At 41.7% G+C, this 17,029-nt stretch overlaps 1 protein-coding gene across 1 annotated transcript in view; it reads left to right on the forward strand.

The window, feature by feature from the left end:
* Positions 1 to 17,029, forward strand: part of LOC148370476 (zinc finger BED domain-containing protein 4-like) — a 214,916-nt gene that overhangs the window by 162,101 nt on the left and 35,786 nt on the right. The window lies entirely within an intron of this gene.

Consider the following 17,029-nt stretch of genomic DNA (forward strand, 5'->3'; position numbering starts at 1 on the left):
TCAGGACCGGAGTGCCCAGGTCTGCACTAGGAGGTACTGAATATTACACACTGTCCCTTTAAAGCCATATATGGGCAGCGCCGTGAAAACGTGCTATGTAAAAAAGTCTGTTGGAGTAAGCCTGACCTTTAGTGGTCAGAGACTGTAATTGCAGTGCCATATTCCAACCATCTTCATTGATTGTCGTCTTGTGCTAATGCAATGTTTCTTTTTCACTTTTTAAGAATCTAGAGGCACACTGTCTATCATAAAGTAAATTCTGGCACCAGTTCCTTTTGTTTCTTAATTTTAAATTATTATGTTGCCCTAATTAACAGTATAATATATTCTTTTAATTTATTGATTTATTGTCAGTACCACATTTGCCTAGCACGTTAAAGTCGAGACCGAGTGGAAACATTTGTTTGTCTGGAGAGGAAAGGGCGCCACCAGGCTGCAGTTGCCCAAGACGCACCACAGGAAATGTAATTCATCTAAATGAGTGACAAAATGATACTTAAAAAGAACAAAAATTATCTACCTTTTTCATTACGTTCACAACCACATCCCCATTTTTAAGTGCAATACGAAAATAATAATGATATAAATAATAATAAATCCCCCATTCATTTGACTTTTAATTTAATTTTATTTTTTTACTTTTTCCGTGCAACCTTATACAGCTTCATCAGACCCTAAAATCGTGAACTACCCCCATGAGCAGATGATTTGTATATGAAAAATTGTGTGAATTTATATAGTGCTTTTTATGTCACTGAAGACTCCGCAGCGTGCTTTACAATAGGCTTCACACTTACCCATTCAAACACTGATAGCGATGTCAGCCATCCAAGGCCCCTACCTGCTTATCAGAGGCATTTAAGTGTTTTGCCCATGGACACGTCAACATTAAACTCCGAGGAATCTGCGACCTCTCGGTTCTAAGACGCGCACTCTACCCCCTGGACTACTGTCGCCCCTAAAAAATAAGTTTAAAAAAAAAATAGTTATCTTCAGCCACTTACTAATATGGATGACACACTGTTTTATTTCCTTTTTTTCTTTGCGCAAAGATAAGATTGGGCAATTTTACAGCACACTGTATGTTGGTTTAAGATCAGGTAATTGTGTCATTGTAATCCTGTGCAATCCTTTGAGACATTTGTGTGATTAAAGGCTATATAAATACATTTGACTTGACTTGACACTAGACAAGGTCTCGAGGGCACCCTGTTTGAAAAACACTTTGCTCCTTCATATAGTTGACAAAGATCTGTATATTGGCATATGTTTAGTCTTGACATTGATGGGGACGTACAGTGTCAAGTCAAGTCATGTTTATTTGAATAGCCTTTTATCACGAGGAGTCTCAAAGGGACTTTTATTACATCATCCCCTGATCTAAAACCAACTTGAGGGCAAAAGAAAAACTCAAAATTGTCCACAATGTGTAATCCTTGCACTGATATACATTTTATCGTGCCCTGTTTCGATGTAGCATGCACCTGTCCTATTGGACACGCCCGTGGAAAAGTATTCTCCCCTCCCTGATATCTGTGTTTTTTACATATTTAACAAAATTAAGGTTCCTGAACGGCCAAGTCAAACATAAGTCTCAAATACGGTAGATTTGAAAAAATGTTGCTGAGAAAAGTAGTCCAAAATTACTCCACTGCGTCGTGAAACACTCAGTGCCCTCCATCCATCCATTCATTATCTGCAACGCTTATCCTGAGTAGGGTCGCGGGGGTGCTGGGCCCATCCCAACTATCTTCGGGCAGTGAGCAGGGGACACCCTGAACTGGATGCCAGCCAGTCGCAGTGCACAAAGGGACAGACAACTCGCTCTCTCATTCACACCTTTGGACAATTTGGACGGGCCAATTAACCTGAAATGCATGTTTTTGGAACGTGGGAGGAAACCAGAGTGCCCGGAGGAAACCCACGCAAGAACGGGGAGAACATACAAACTCCACACAGGTGGTTCAATCTCATGACTGTGCCGCCCACGAGCTAACCATTGCGCCGCCATGCAGCCCAAACACTCAATGCCAATTATGGAAAACGTTTGATTTCTGTTATTGCTAACAAAGGTTCAGGGGGGGGATTTTTTTTTTCACATTGGGTCAGATAGGTTTTGATTTAAAAAAATGTGCCTTCATTAATTAAATGAACATTTCAAAACTGCGTTTTTTTATTTCTTTGGGGTGTCTCTGTGTGATATTAAAAGTTGTTTGATGATCTGAAACCGTGGGAGTGATAAATATGCAAAAAAAAAACAACAACAACACAGAAATCAGGAAGTGGGCACTCTAACACATTTAGCGATCACATAATATTGCTGGAGACAAAACAATAATGTCTCAATGTTGATGGGGACAGATCCCTCCCCTCTTTGGCAAAACGATGACATTTTACTTGTAAAAAGGCAAAACGAAAAGTAACTACTGTTGTTCATAAATTATAACGTCCACCAGAGGAAGGCACAATATTAAAAAAATATATTTATGTTTCGATTCCCAGCCTCAATTTTTTTATCCATAGAAGATGCACCGAGGTTGCCCCAAAATGTGTTAAAAATTAAAACCAGCAGATATTAATATGCCATTCTGTCAGGTATCATTTTATATTGTGTTATTGGTCTACCTAAATGTCGTGACTTGTTCTCAAAAGCTGCTCTGAACATTAACAAATGTAATATCACCTAGAGTGACTCAGTCAAAAATTTAGGTATCATATTTGACCCTGATCCGTCCTTTCAAACACACCTTAAAAATGTTACTAGAACAGCTTTTTTCCATCTTCGCAACATTGCTGAAATTCGCCCTATGCTGTCTCAGTCGGATGCAGAGATTATAATTAATGCGTTTGTTACCTCCCGTCTCGATTACTGTAATGCACTGCTCTCCGGTCTCCTGAAGTCCAAAATCAAGAGCCTTCAGCTGGTACAAAATGCTGCAGCGAGGCTTTTAACTAAGACAAGAAAAGTTGATCACATTACCCCGATTTTAGCTAACCTGCATTGGCTCCCTGTTAGCTTAAGATGTGATTTTAAGGTTATGTTGGTATTATACAAAATCATGCATGAACTTGCTCCGTCATATCTTTCAGATTTAATTTCCCCCTATGTTCCGGTCCGGAGACTTCGCTCTGAAAACGCTGGTCTACTAGTGATCTCAAGAGCCAAGAAGAGATCCGCAGGTTCGAGAGCATTCTCCATCCGGGCCTCGGTGCTGTGGAATGCTCTTCCACCTGAGATCCGATCTGCAAACTCAGTGGAAATGTTTAAATCTAAGCTTAAAACACACTTCTACTTTATAGCATATGGATAACCTATACTTTATGTTAACAATATCTGTGTATTATTTGCCCTCATGTAGGTTTAAGATGATGAGATGTTGTTATAATAGTCTGTAGTTTGCAATAGTCTTTGATCTGTGCAGCCCTTTGAGACTCTTTGTGATTAAGGGCTATACAAATAAATATGACTTGACTTGACTTGTGCCTTTTTGTAGCAAGTAAGTACAATCCAAATCGTTCAAAATTGTAGTTGTGGTTTCGTTTATGAAACATTTCGCATTTCACGCTCAATTTTTTGTTTCAATTGACCAGTTGGAGTGCATTCATTTAATGTTTTGTTTTTTTATAACACGAGTTCAAAAAAAATACAGGTATACATGGTCAAAGCCTTTACTGGGTAGACAACAATACCTTTTTGCTGGTAGACAACATGGCAATCGAAATTGGCAAGAGGCCTATGGTAATCAAGTCAAATTCCATACATATATATTTAAAGAAATCTCACTTTTGCCTTGTCTTTGGAACGTTTTGAGCTAAACCCTTCAATTACAAAAAGCAACAAAATTAAAGCACACATTGTTCTTCAGTTTACATTTACGATGCAACCTTTAAATCCCAACACTAAGCGATGCCTTCATAATGAGTGACAATGAAAGATGAAGCAAGCTTTTTTTACATGGAGCAGCAAAAAATTACAATAGCAGCTACCTTCCACCCATAGCCTGCAGCATTATGGCTAACATTAGTAGCTAGAGGAGGAAACCATGAAAAGAAACACCAAATGCCTGAATCATGGGACTCTGCAACTATCACTTGCAGGAATCAGATTTAGAAGGTAAGTGACACTGAAGTATAAGGCAGGAAACATTAGCAGCTAGCGGCAGGCCATAGCGTGCAGCCAAGTGGCTAGGATGAGTGGCTACAGAAGGAAACAGTAACATAAGTGGCTGGACAAGGAAACAGTGGAGGAAAAAGTGCCAGATGTCTGAATCACAAAAAGGTGCAACCATCACATACAGGGCTCTGCTGTGGAAGGTGGGTAACAACAAGTATAGCGGCAAAGTGGCTCGGAAAAGAAGCAGTAAAATGAAAGGTTAGAGAAGGAAACAGTGGAAAAATAAAGTTAAACATGGCTGAATCGTGGCACTCTCAGCTGTGTATGGTATAGAGCAGGGGTGTCAAACAGGCGGCCCGCGGGCTGGATCATCCCTGCTAGGGAATTGAATTTGGCCCGTGAGACAACGCTCAGAGAAGCGCAAGAGATAAATGATCTGCAGGTTGAAATGTATCCACTTGATGTTGCCAAAGCCATGTGCCTCCCACAAATGGTGTACTTCTCTCTCTCCCTCTCTCTCTCTCTCTCTCTCTCTCTCTATCTATCTATCTATCTATCTATCTATCTATCTCTCTCTCTCTCTTTCTCTCTCACACTCCCTCTCCACTACCTATCTTTTCCTCCCTTTTCTCTCACTCTCTATCGCTCTTGCTTTCATTCTCTCTGTCTCTTTCTCTTTCTTTGTTCCTCTTTGTCTCTTTCTCTCTGTGTCTTTTTACCTTCTTTTGCTCTTCCTTTCTTATTTCCTTTTTTCTCTCTTTTCTTTTTGCTCTCTCTCTCTCTCTCTCTTTTACTTACTTGTTTTCTCTTTCTTTTCCCCAAATTTTTTTCTCTCCTTCTCTTTTCCCTCCTGTCTTTCTCTCTTTCTAATTCTCTTTGGATTTCATTCATTCTCTCTCTTTCTTTCCCCCTCGCTCATTATTTCTCTTTTTATCTCTTTTGTTTCTCATGGTCTCTCTCTCTTTTTTTCTCTCTCTACTTTTCTCTCCCTCACTTTCCTTTATTTCTTTCTCTTTTTTTTCTTACTCTCTAATCTACTAGTCCAGCCCCTGAGAGAATGTTATTTCTATCGTGTGGCCCCTTAATTAAAATTAGTTCGACACCCCTGGTATAGAGGTAAGATCCTGCTATCGTCACATTTTATTTTTGAGGACTTGGGACTTAAAAGAAAAAAAAGCAAGAGAGAAGCCCGGCCTGGCCCCAACCCAAAAGAATTGATTGACATTTTAGGTTCGAAACGAATTTCGGACCGGGCTCGGGCTTAAGATCATACCTCTAGTACGGTAAATGGTTAAGGGCAAGGTGACATTGCAAAATGGTCATTTGGGCTTCCGCAGTAGTAAGATGGCAGGCAAACATTTCAGCTTCTTTAATAATGCAAAAAAATAAATAAAGTTACTTTGTTGTTTTTTGTTACTAAACTTTAGCGCATATCTTCCATTAATGTGAATTTCCCTTCGGGGATGAACAAAGTATCTATCTATCTATCTATCTATCTAAGCCTCTGGGAAGTACTGTACATCATTATGAAAAAATACCACTAGATGGCAGAAGTGGCTTTGATCAGATCTTTGTCAACACTTAGTTCAGTTCTTGTATTTACCGTATTACACAGTATAGCAGTGTTAAGGCACCGGCCTATATGCCAGTGTGGTGATAAAAGCAAAGATATAAGAACAAACTTAACGCTTCAAAGCTTTATACTTTACAAAAATGATGACTAAGTACCTTTGTAAATGTCGGGACAAAGACGGATGACATTTAAGTGCACTTTCGCAATCGTCATGACGACCTGCTTGAAATGTATCCTTTCACAAAAGATGTTTTTCATACTCTCCAAAAACCCATACGGGCACTGGAAACAGGGGTAAGTAAAAGTAAGACAAAATTGGGGGTGGTGAAAACACCAGAAACAAAGAGAAGAGATTTAGAAGAAAGCCGATTGCCGATGAAAAAGCCCACAAGGGAACTGTATGAAGTTGAGCCGGAGGAAGTCGGGGAGGGAAAAAATCTGACCCTTTGTGGGCAGGGAAGTAAGAGACCCCTTGATAGGTCCTCTGGCTCACCCCCTAACCCAGAAAAAAGGGGAAGACCTGGAACCACAGACAGAGAGTCAGAGGATTCCAGAGTTTTCCCCGGTGAGTCTCCAAATGAGGTACTGCTCTTAAGTGATGTGTCTGACACAGATGACACTCTCGATGATCACCAAAGAATGGACTAGGATCCCCCGGTTTTGTCTAAGTAGTTTAAATACATTAACAACAATTATGAACATTACATTCTCTACTATCAATGTGAGAAGTTTGAGATCAAAGGTTAAGGCTCACAGCGTTTTATCGTTCTTAAAAAATATCAGGACGGATGTGTTTTTACTACAAGAATGCTGCATCCCCTGTCTAAAAAATTATAAACAGTGGGAAGAGATTTGGCCATATCCGTCATTATGGAGTGGCTCGAATGAAAACCATAACGATGGGGTAGCCATTTTAATAAACAACCCTCAACTCATCATAAAGGGGAGTACTGTGATGAGAGACGGACGCGCAATTTCAGCGAGACTTTCTTATATAGGGAATCATTTTAACCTCATTAACATATACGGCCATACCGACAGACAACTCAGGCATGAACTCTTAGAGGACATACAGTCAGCATATGCTAGGCCATCAACCACTAATCGTGGGAGGAGATTTTAATTGCATCCTAAGTAGGAAGGATAGAAAGAGGACCGATGAGGAGTTTAAAGTAGATAAAACATCAACTTTATTACAAGACATGTGCCGGACATTTAAACTGGAGGACTGTTTCAAATCCATACATCCAGGAGAGGAGGGCTTCACCTGGTTCAGTAGTGACAATGCCAGAGCCTCTCGAATAGACTACATATTTACAACGGGTTTAGCACTGAGTGATGCAAGATTAATTCCTGGGTTTTTTTCGGATCACTTGCTACTGTCCTGCTCTCTCTCATTTCCTTCAGGTATGACTGTTGGGAAGGGTCTGTGGAAGTTAAACTGCTCCCTGCTGGAGGATGAGGCTCTAGCCGAACAATACAGGGAGCTGTACAAAGACTGGCAGACCCTTCAAGACTTGTATGATTTACGAGCACAATGGTGAAAAATGACAACGAAACGAACACAGATCTTTTTTAAAAATACAGGGGGAAAAAAAGAAACTTAAAGAGATGAAACGTATGTCGGGACTACAGAGAAGACTCCAACGCTATTTCATCCTAACAGAAAAGGGGATGGACTTTAATGATGAAATCAAAGAGACCAAACAAGAACTAAACACTTTGGCGGAAATAAAGAGCAAAGGCATCATAATAAGAAGCAGAGAAAGATAAATAGAAGAAGGGGAAAAATGTACATGATACTTTAAAAAAAAAATTATGAGCAAAAGTGAGGGGCTTTTTAAACTTCTAAACGAAAACGGGCAAATAACAAAGGAAATGAAGTGAAGTGAAATAACCAAATTAGTCGAAGACTACAACAAAAAATTATATGAAAAGAAAGAAACACATGAGAATGAAATGGGGCATGTATTAGATCATATTTCAAGATCAGTGCGTCAAGACCCCTTTTTAACATCGGACTTAACCCAAGACCAACTGAATGATTGCATAAAGACTATGAAAAAAGGAAAATCACCCGAGAGGACGGGCTCAACCTCGAATTTTACCGGACTTTTTGGGATATTTTAGCACCGGATCTGATTACTTTTTTTTAACGAATTTTCCAGTCGAGACAACATGCCAGACAGTTTCAGAATAGGGATAGTTACTTTATTGCACAAAAAAGGAGACAAAATTGACTTAAAAAACTGGCGACCCATAACGCTTTTAAACGTGGACTGTAAAATTTTCAGCAAGCTTTTAGCAACACGAATGTCTGTAGTCTTGGGAGACTTGGTTGATCCAGACCAAACCTGCGCCATAGTGGGAAGGAAGATCAGCGACAGTCTCATGCTGATCCGTGACACCATTTGTTATGCGAGAGACAGAAACATGCGACTAGCGGTCCTAAACCTAGACTTTGAAAAAGCCTTTGATCGAGTTTCGCACCAATACCTCTTCAGGGTATTGCAAAAATGTGGTTTTCCCCAAAAATACATCAAGTGGGTGGGACTGCTATACCGAGACATCTACAGCAAATTCATGATTAACGGGAATTTATCGGAAGCAATCGAGATCAACTGCGATGTACGTCAAGGTTGCCCTATGTCTCCCCTTCTCTATGTTCTTTGCATTGAACCTTTGGCACAAATGTTAAGAAAAGATAGATTTGTCGAAGGGATCAATATCCCAGGAAGTGGGGAACAAATTACCAAGTGTGTTTTGTACATGGATGATTTTAATATTTTATGTACTGACCGCGCATCTGTTGGAAGAGCCCTTGACCTGACTGACCTGTTAGGGAGGGCGTCTGGGTCAAGGCTAAATAGAGAAAAATCACAAGTGAAGTTTTATGGAACGTGGAAAGAGACAGAAAAGGCAGGACTCCCACTGACGGTGTTAAAGACAGACCAGAAAATCTTAGGGATAAAATTCAATGCGGATGGAGGAGGCGAGACCAACTGGGAGGACGTGACGAGGAAAGTTAAGAAAAGACTTGTTTTTTGGTCACTGAGAAAACTGACAATAGAGGGGAAGGTCCTAATCATCAAAGCAATCATCCTCCCACTGCTTTTGTCAATCAGTTTAGTTTTTATGCCCAAAAGAAACGTGCTGTTACAACTGGACCGAGCCATCTTTCGCTTTGTCTGGTGCTCAAAGTGGGAAAGGATAAAAAGAGATACAATGAAAAAGGAAAAAGGGGGGAAAGGAGTGCCTGACCTCCAGCTTTTCCTGGGAAGCAAATATGTCTCTCTCCACTTCCAAAACGCTGTGGGCCCACCCAACAACCCGAAAAGTCAAGCGATGACCCGGTTTTGGATGGGCTCATATTTGCGGAAGCTAAAGCTTGAACCAAACAATCGTTTGATTCCAGTTTCATTTAACTTGCACCAACACATCTCTTTATTCTGGATTTTTTTAAAGAAGTTTGATTTAGAAACACAAGAAAGTCACACTTTACAAAACCACAGGGCCCTTATTGCTATTGTGCAAGAGCGAGCAACAGTAGGTCCTGTGCGGGGGCTTGCGTTTGGCGAACCTACAACGGTTTGGAGCAACGTGAATCATCCTGCCCTCCCAAACAGACTACGAGACTTGTCATGGATGGTGGCTCATGAGGTTCTCCCAGTCAGAGCCGTAATGCACCACCGAGGAATGTCAGCGACTTCGACGTGCCCTCGACCTGGCTGTGGCGCCAAGGAGTCGGTGAGGCACCTTTTTTGTGAGTGCAACCCTGCCGAGGACTTGTGGACAATGGCCGACCAACTAGGAAAATTCCCGGACTTGCCATCAGGGGAGGTCCCTGATGCACAGTACGTGGTTTACGGGGTGAGTCGGTCGAGGAGGTCTCGGAACGACTTTGCCAGGGATTGGCTCACTCTTGCCGCCATCAAGGACGCCATCTGGACCTCCAGAAACCTGCTGGTATGGAGGTGCAGGCAGATCCCCCCAGTGGCTGTGCTCGAAATGGCTGCAGATACAATACAATCTGCAAGCGGCGGGCCTAGGACGCAGCCACAAAGAAGAATCGTCTGCACCCACCCGGAGGGGGGAACCGGGGCTACACTGTGGGGGTCCTGGCAGCAACGGCCTGGGTTGTGGAAGGTAGAAGTAAGAAGGGAGAGGACCCACACAGAGGACTGGAGGATGCTGCTTGGGAGGGTGGGATGGCAGAGCTATGCCCTTCCACAATAGTATTGCCCTTTACACATTGGTTAACTACTGTTAAAAGATAATAACGCTGAAATTGTTTAATTGATGATGAAAATGTCAGGAAAAAGTGTTAAAACGTCCTATCTTCACGTCATATTGTCAGATATAACAAAATTGTGAATATGCTTGATGGCTGTTGAGATTGTCGTGTTTGTTTTGCTGCTGTTGGTGTCGGTGGATTTGTTCAGACCAAAAACAATCGACTTTGGCCTGGACGGATCAATTGACACTAACAAAGATGTTATATAACGAAATTGTGAATATGCTTGATTTCTATTAAGATTTTCAAGAAGGGTTGTTCAAACCTCACATTGTGTTTGCTGTAAAACGTCATATTGAAATATAATATTGTGAATGTGCTTAAATGCTGTTGAGATTGTCAAGATTGTTTTCTGTTATTCGTGTCAATAAATTTGTTCAAACCAAAAAAAAAGATGTTTTTCCAGGGCGTTTTCTCTGAAACGAGTATTTTTAATAAACTTAGCAATGTTCAACTGTTGTTTACTACACAATGGTAAAAGTGAGAAGCATACTTTTTGTCTAATGCAGGGGTAGGGTACCTATGGCTCAGGAGCCATATATGGCTCTTTTCCTGAGTACATGTGGCTCCGAAATAAAATGTAACTGATGCAAATCTCTCTGTGGCGTTCCAAAGTCAAGTGATTTCATCCCGATTTTGGTCCACATAAAGCCGAAGCAACTTAATGCAGAAGTTCGATAAGAAATCATTTAAACTGATAAATAAAAACGCTGGCAAACGACTTTGATTGGGTGAGCAGTACAGGTGGGCGGATCCCTACACACAGCGCAAGGCACTTCCTTCTTTCTCTCTTGCTTAGTCCAATCTACACCAAAAGTGAATATGACGATATTATTATCGTTTGCAGTAATTTGTGACATTTTTACAAAAGATCTTTGTTTTGAAACCATTATTAAGGACAAATTTCATGCAAAAATTGCCTCAACACTCTAAACTGAAGGTGGAAGACAAATTAAGTTAAATGGCATATTTACATTGATTTGGGAAACAGGATATGGCATTATTATAATTTCATACATTTGATTAAATCATCAAATGACACGCAGTGAAATAAAATGTGCTGAAGAATTAGCTTTTGTCTTGAAAGTGTGTTTGGCAGTTTTTCCAATTTTGTCTGAAAATATATGATGTGGCTCTCTCAATTTCTTTTGAAAACCATCCATCCATCCATCCATTGTCTTCCGCTTATCCGAGGTCGGATCGCGGGGGCAGCAGCGTTAAAAGGGAAGCCCAGACGTCCCTATCCCTAGCCACCTCCTCCAGCTCATCCGAAGGGACCCCGAGGCGTTCCCAAGCCAGCCGAGAGACATAGTCTCTCCAACGTGTCCTGGGTCGCCCCCGGGGCCTCCTGCCGGTGGGACATGCCCGGAACACCTCCCGAGGGAGGCGTCCAGGAAGCATCCTTATTAGATGCCCGAGCCACCTCAACTTGCTCCTCTCAACGCGGAGGAGCAGTGGTTCTACACCGAGTCCCTCCCGGATAACTGAGCTTCTCACCTTATCTCTAAGGGAGAACCCAGCCACCCTATGAAACCTTTCTGAGTGCTAAATATGCAAAAAAAACAAAAAAAAAAAAAAAACAGGAAGGAAGGGGGCAATACTATTTTCCGGCACTTGAAAACATTTTTTGCTTTTATGGCTCTTTGGGTTGAAAAGGTTGCTGACCCGTCCTATGCATATATAGCTAGAGAGCGACATTTTGTGTTGGCTATCAAACATGAGTGAAAATGGCAAACAATTGACTGGCACGGCACTTAACCTTTGAGAGAAACGCCTGGTACTGAATTCGTTAAAAGTTGTGTGATATATATGCATGAGATAGTACATATATTATTTGACACACACTGTGTCTTTAACCTCTTTCTTCTCGGATCCAAACACGAGCATGATCTCACGTCAAAGCGCCGTTTCGGTTGTGCACATCCTCCCCGAGCGCACCCGCAACAGCGGCCCCTTGTTCCTTGCTTCTTATTTTCTTTGCGCTTGTGCGCCAAAGACAACAGAGGGAAGGGGGAATGGCGAGAAAAGTCCCAGAAAGGCCGCAAAACGGATGGCGTTTTCATCCCGCGACGCCACGGTTCTCTGCGGCCGGCGCAAAGATGCAAAATTGCATTTGGTGGCTGGCATCTGTGCGGCAGACACAAAGAGAGCATAATATTAGGCTGAGGCTCACATGACATGACAGGCGCGGTGATAAGTGTGTGAGTAGAAACGCTGGAAAAACCGCCGTCTGCTTCAAAATAGCCTTCAGAGAATGCGAGAGCGGGAAAGACTTTGCTGGGTAATGTTTTTGGTTACAGACATCGGTTAAAGCAGTGTTTTTCAACCAGTGTGCTGGGGCACAATAGGGTGCCACGAGAAATTGCCCATTTCTAATTTTGCAACAAAAACACATGCCATTGTTCAACATCTTTGATTTCGTCCAGTCATCAGCTAAGTAACTGTAACATTCATGCATATCAGTAGGTGGCAGCAGATTGCTATTTTTCATGCCTTTTATATACTAATCTGTCATGATTACTCATCACACTCACCTGTGCCCCCTCGTTTGGCGCCAGCTGCTGCTGGTTACCTGATTGGTTCCCCGTCCTACTTAAGCTCAGTCCTTTCACTTGCCTGTTGTCAGTCCGTCAGCGAACCTGTTTTCACAAGGCAAGCATTTTTGACTCTGACTCCCGTTGGTCCCATTTTGTCACGCGTTTTGTCACGCGTTTTGTCACGCGTTTTCCACTTGTCCGTTCCTGATTTCCCCGTCTGTCTCCTGCTACAACCAGTTTTTGACCCCGACCACGTTTTGATCTCCCGTCCCGGCTAACAGCCTGTTTTTGACCCCGACCACGTTTTTATCTCCCATCCCGGGTAACGACGTGTTTTTCCGTCAAGCCACGCTACAATCTCCCGCTCTGGGAGATCCACTTCCGCATTCAGAACACGCTCCGATCCCGTGAGCTGCTTGCTTCCCGCATCCAGCGAGCACCGGATCGGTGGCACTAACTTTCCTCTATATTTCAATAAACTTGTGAGTAACGTTACGCATCCGGGTCCTCCTTCTGTTCTGGTCCTGACTCTAATGTTATGCTCATCAGGTAGTACAGGGAAATGTATTTAATAACTTATTTTTTCTGAAATAAAAAGGATAAATTTCAACTTTGATACTCAAAATAAGGAGGGAATACATCAATGGATTTTGAACTTGCAAGGAAAACGGAGAGAAACCTTCAAATAAGGAAGTCTAACCTGCTTTCAAGGCCTTCCACGAAGCCCCTTCTCTTTATTAAAAAGGTTTGCACAAAAATTAACAATAATACATCAAATAACTTAAAAACCTTGCACATGATTTTGCCGATTTATCTGATTTTATCATCCATTATCCATTATCTGAACTGCTTATCCTCATTAGGGTCGCGGGGGTGCTGGAGCCCATCCCGGCCATCTTCGGGCAGTGGGCAGGGGACACCCTGAACTGGTTGCCAGCCAATCGCAGGGCCGACAGGGACGGGCAATTCGCTAATTTTATCATTTGATTATTTAATAAAATAAAGAAATAAAAATATAGATTGTAGTGATAAAAAAACTCTGGCTGATACATTTTGTACATTTCAAGTATTATTTTTCATGTTTTTCTTTAATATTTTTGTTTGTTTGTGAAAGTTGAAATCATAGGAAAACAGAGAGAGAAGTTCTCAAATGAGAAGGTCCAACCTGCTCTAAAGGCTTTCCACTGAGCCCTTTTTTAATAAATATTTAATTTCGCTCAGAAAAAACAATAACAGATCATATAATGTAAGAACGGGTAACACAGCGGGTAGGTGGTTGGCGTGCAGCCCCATAGTGCGGAGGTCAAGGGTTCAATTCCAGCTACCACGGCCTCCCCGTGCCTGTGTGGGTTTCCTCCTGGCACTCCGGTTTCCTTCCACATTCCAAAAACATGCATGTCAGGTTAATTGGACGGTCAAAACTGTCCCTCGGTGTGAATGAGCGGGCGAATTGTCCGTCCCTGTGTGCCCTGAGACCAGTTCTGGGTGTCCCCTGCCCACTGCCTGAAGGTAGCTATGATGGGCTCTAGTACGGCTTGCAACAATAGTGAGGATAAGCGGCACATAAAATGGATGGATGATATAAAAACATGTGATTTTGCTGATCTTATTTTATCATATTATTATATTATTTTTAAAAAAAGAAAGAAAAAGAGTATAGTATTAAAAAAACTCTGATAATTATTTTACGTTTGGTTAAAAAAAAGAAACATTTCAAGATAACAGAAAAATTATACACCAAAATCAATAACAACCTGAATTACCTCCTGAGCCACAGTAACCACAAAATATTTTTCAGAAATCTACGTCAATTTAAGCTAAAACAACAACAACATCAAACTACTCCTGGGAATTCATGTTTAAACATTTTCAAAGGACAGCATGCCTTGAAATTCTTCTCATTAAAAAAAGTGCGTTTTGGCGAAAAAAAAGGTTGAAAAACACCGGGCTACAGTCTGTGAAGCGCCTTCATCCTTTTTCTCGGTCCTCAAGATGGAGCCTCGGGGTGCAGGAAAACGTGCCCTCCATGTGCTCCCAAAGTGCTTTAATGACGGTAATTATCTGCTGGGGTGCCTGTCGAGCAGCCGGACGATTAATGGGCTCCACGCCGTATGCAGACAGGCGGAAATGAAGAGAAAGGAGGGGGAGGAAATCTGGTTGATTCAGAGAGGGACATACATACATACATCCTGCTTGGTGAAATAAAAATAATCAGGATCTAGCTAGTGAGGGACAGGAAGACCGTAAATCAGTCATATCAAACATACGGGCTGTCACGTTAATAAAGATATAAACCGATTGCCGACCATAGTATTCAGGTAGAGGCAGGAAAAATGTTGTTTTTACTACTACTTTACTACAGTCCTGTGATCATATCCAGCTACTAGCCTTCCTGTGCAGAGTTTGCATGTTCTCCCCATGTCTGCGTGGGTGTACTACGGGCACTCCAGTTTCTTCCCACATTCCATAAAACATACATACAGGTTGATTGGTCGGTCAAAATTGTCCCAGGGTGTGAATAAGCGAGTAAGTTGTCTGTCTTGGTGTCCTATGCAACCAGTTCAAGGTGTCCTGCCCGACGATAGCTGGGGTGGGCTCCATCACATCCTCGACCCTACTGAAGATAAGCGATGCAGATAATGTATGGATGGATGGACGCTTTTGGGGCCCCCTAGTGATTGTGGGGCCCTGAGCAGCCACTTAGTTAGCACATGCCTTGGGCCAGCTTTGGTATTGGGGAATGGCAGCAAAGTCACTTGCTAGTGATACATTCAGGGTCATTTAGTAAATGTCTTTTTGTATTTTGCAGTCAATAGTAGTCTAAAATCCCCGATTTGATCATTGTTTTGTTATAATGTGAGAATAATTAACTTAGCCTAGGAAATCTGAATACTTTTAAGAGGTTTGGCATCCCCACTTCAAACAAGTAAAAACAGTATTGTGTTCTTACTGTCTTCTCAATGTCAACTAAAAAGAGCATATCTTGTCTGCCATGTGAAAGACAGCATTTTTTTCATTAATTAACTATACTGCATGGGAAAAATGTGAGCACTTTTTGTAGGGATACAAGCAACTACCTAACATCTTCCAATTCTTGATCAAGGTTACATTCTTAATTTATGTTAAACTAATCTAGTAAATATATTTACATTGTTTTTGTTTTTTATTAACATTTCGTATTGGAGTTATCCCAAAGTAATCCAGTTACATTACTTCAATATTATAGTAGTAAGATTACAATACGGATTACATCTTTCAACAGGTAAATAGTAACGGTATCAGATTACATTTTAAAGTAACCCTTCCAACCCTGTTGTGTGGAAGGAAATGATGTGCAAAAGTTCTGCTTAAGCAACGGTGCAGACCGATGATTATAGATGGAAATTTGAGGATAGGTTTTCTGGTCAGAAACCCAAAGCTAAAGTTAGTAGGGATACAAATTCCAAAGCAATGTCGTCCCAGACCCCCCTCCCCCCTCTCTGTCTCTCTTTTTATTGCTTGACAAAGAGGAAGGACGAGAAAGAGATATCATTTGAACTTGTCTTCATTTCTTGTGGCACCCGAATGCGAATGTGACCTGGCGTAAACCTTTAGCACGCGCTAAATGAAAATATTCTGCCATTTTCGGCGGCACCAGCCGGGTCCATTTCCATGCCATCCTGCTATTTACAGTCTTTAATGACAAGACGCAAAGTGGCCAACATTCAGCCCTCAGCAAATCCAAGATAATCGCGTTAAAGCCGTCCAGTGCGACGCCAGCGGTCGGTGCTCGCTTTGGACACGCTTGCTCATGTATTTGCATAAAACCAAAGACTACAATCGGCCACTCTGCCCTTTTTTTACATTTTGAAAAAGGAAAAAAAAGGAAATCCACCTCAGCGAGAGAATGGAAAACGTCTTCCTCCGATTCGGCTTGCAACACAAAGCTGCGACTATTTCAGGGCCTTCATTGGTAAGAGTGGGGGCAAGAGAGCGCAGCCAGCTGGAAGTCAAGGACAAAGACACTCCAGAGACTTAACGGCAAATCCCAGTTCCCAGGCTCCTTTCCTTCAGATGATTCAATGCTTAAAACATTGACATTCCTCTTTCTTATCTGTAAAATTCTTTCAAAGGCTCTTTGTCGCTCCAATCAATCAATTGGAAGTTGACATCGATGGTGATAACATTGAAACAAAAATGTTGGCAACATAACTATTTTAGCCATGACTACAAGCACCATTGTTGTAATTGACATGCCTACATTTAGTCATGATTATATTATTTCTTTGTGTATAAATCCTCATTATTGATGTCAGGGAAATTGATCTCCAACACTTTAAGGGGACACAATCAGACCCGGATCTAGGTTCTACATTTTTGACTCGTTATGTCGTTTTGATTAAGTGTTTGTGGAGTCTGTTAAAAGCGACAAGATAAAATGAGAAATGAAATTGTGAGAAATGGAGTAGTAGTGGAACTGAGCAAGCGTGTGGATAAGGGAGTACTCAGTTGGACACATGGAGAGGATGGAT

Source organism: Urocampus carinirostris, chromosome 3 (assembly GCF_059441175.1).
Source record: "Urocampus carinirostris isolate Australia breed hairy pipefish chromosome 3, RoL_Ucar_1.0, whole genome shotgun sequence".
In the NCBI taxonomy this organism is placed as follows: domain Eukaryota; kingdom Metazoa; phylum Chordata; class Actinopteri; order Syngnathiformes; family Syngnathidae; genus Urocampus; species Urocampus carinirostris.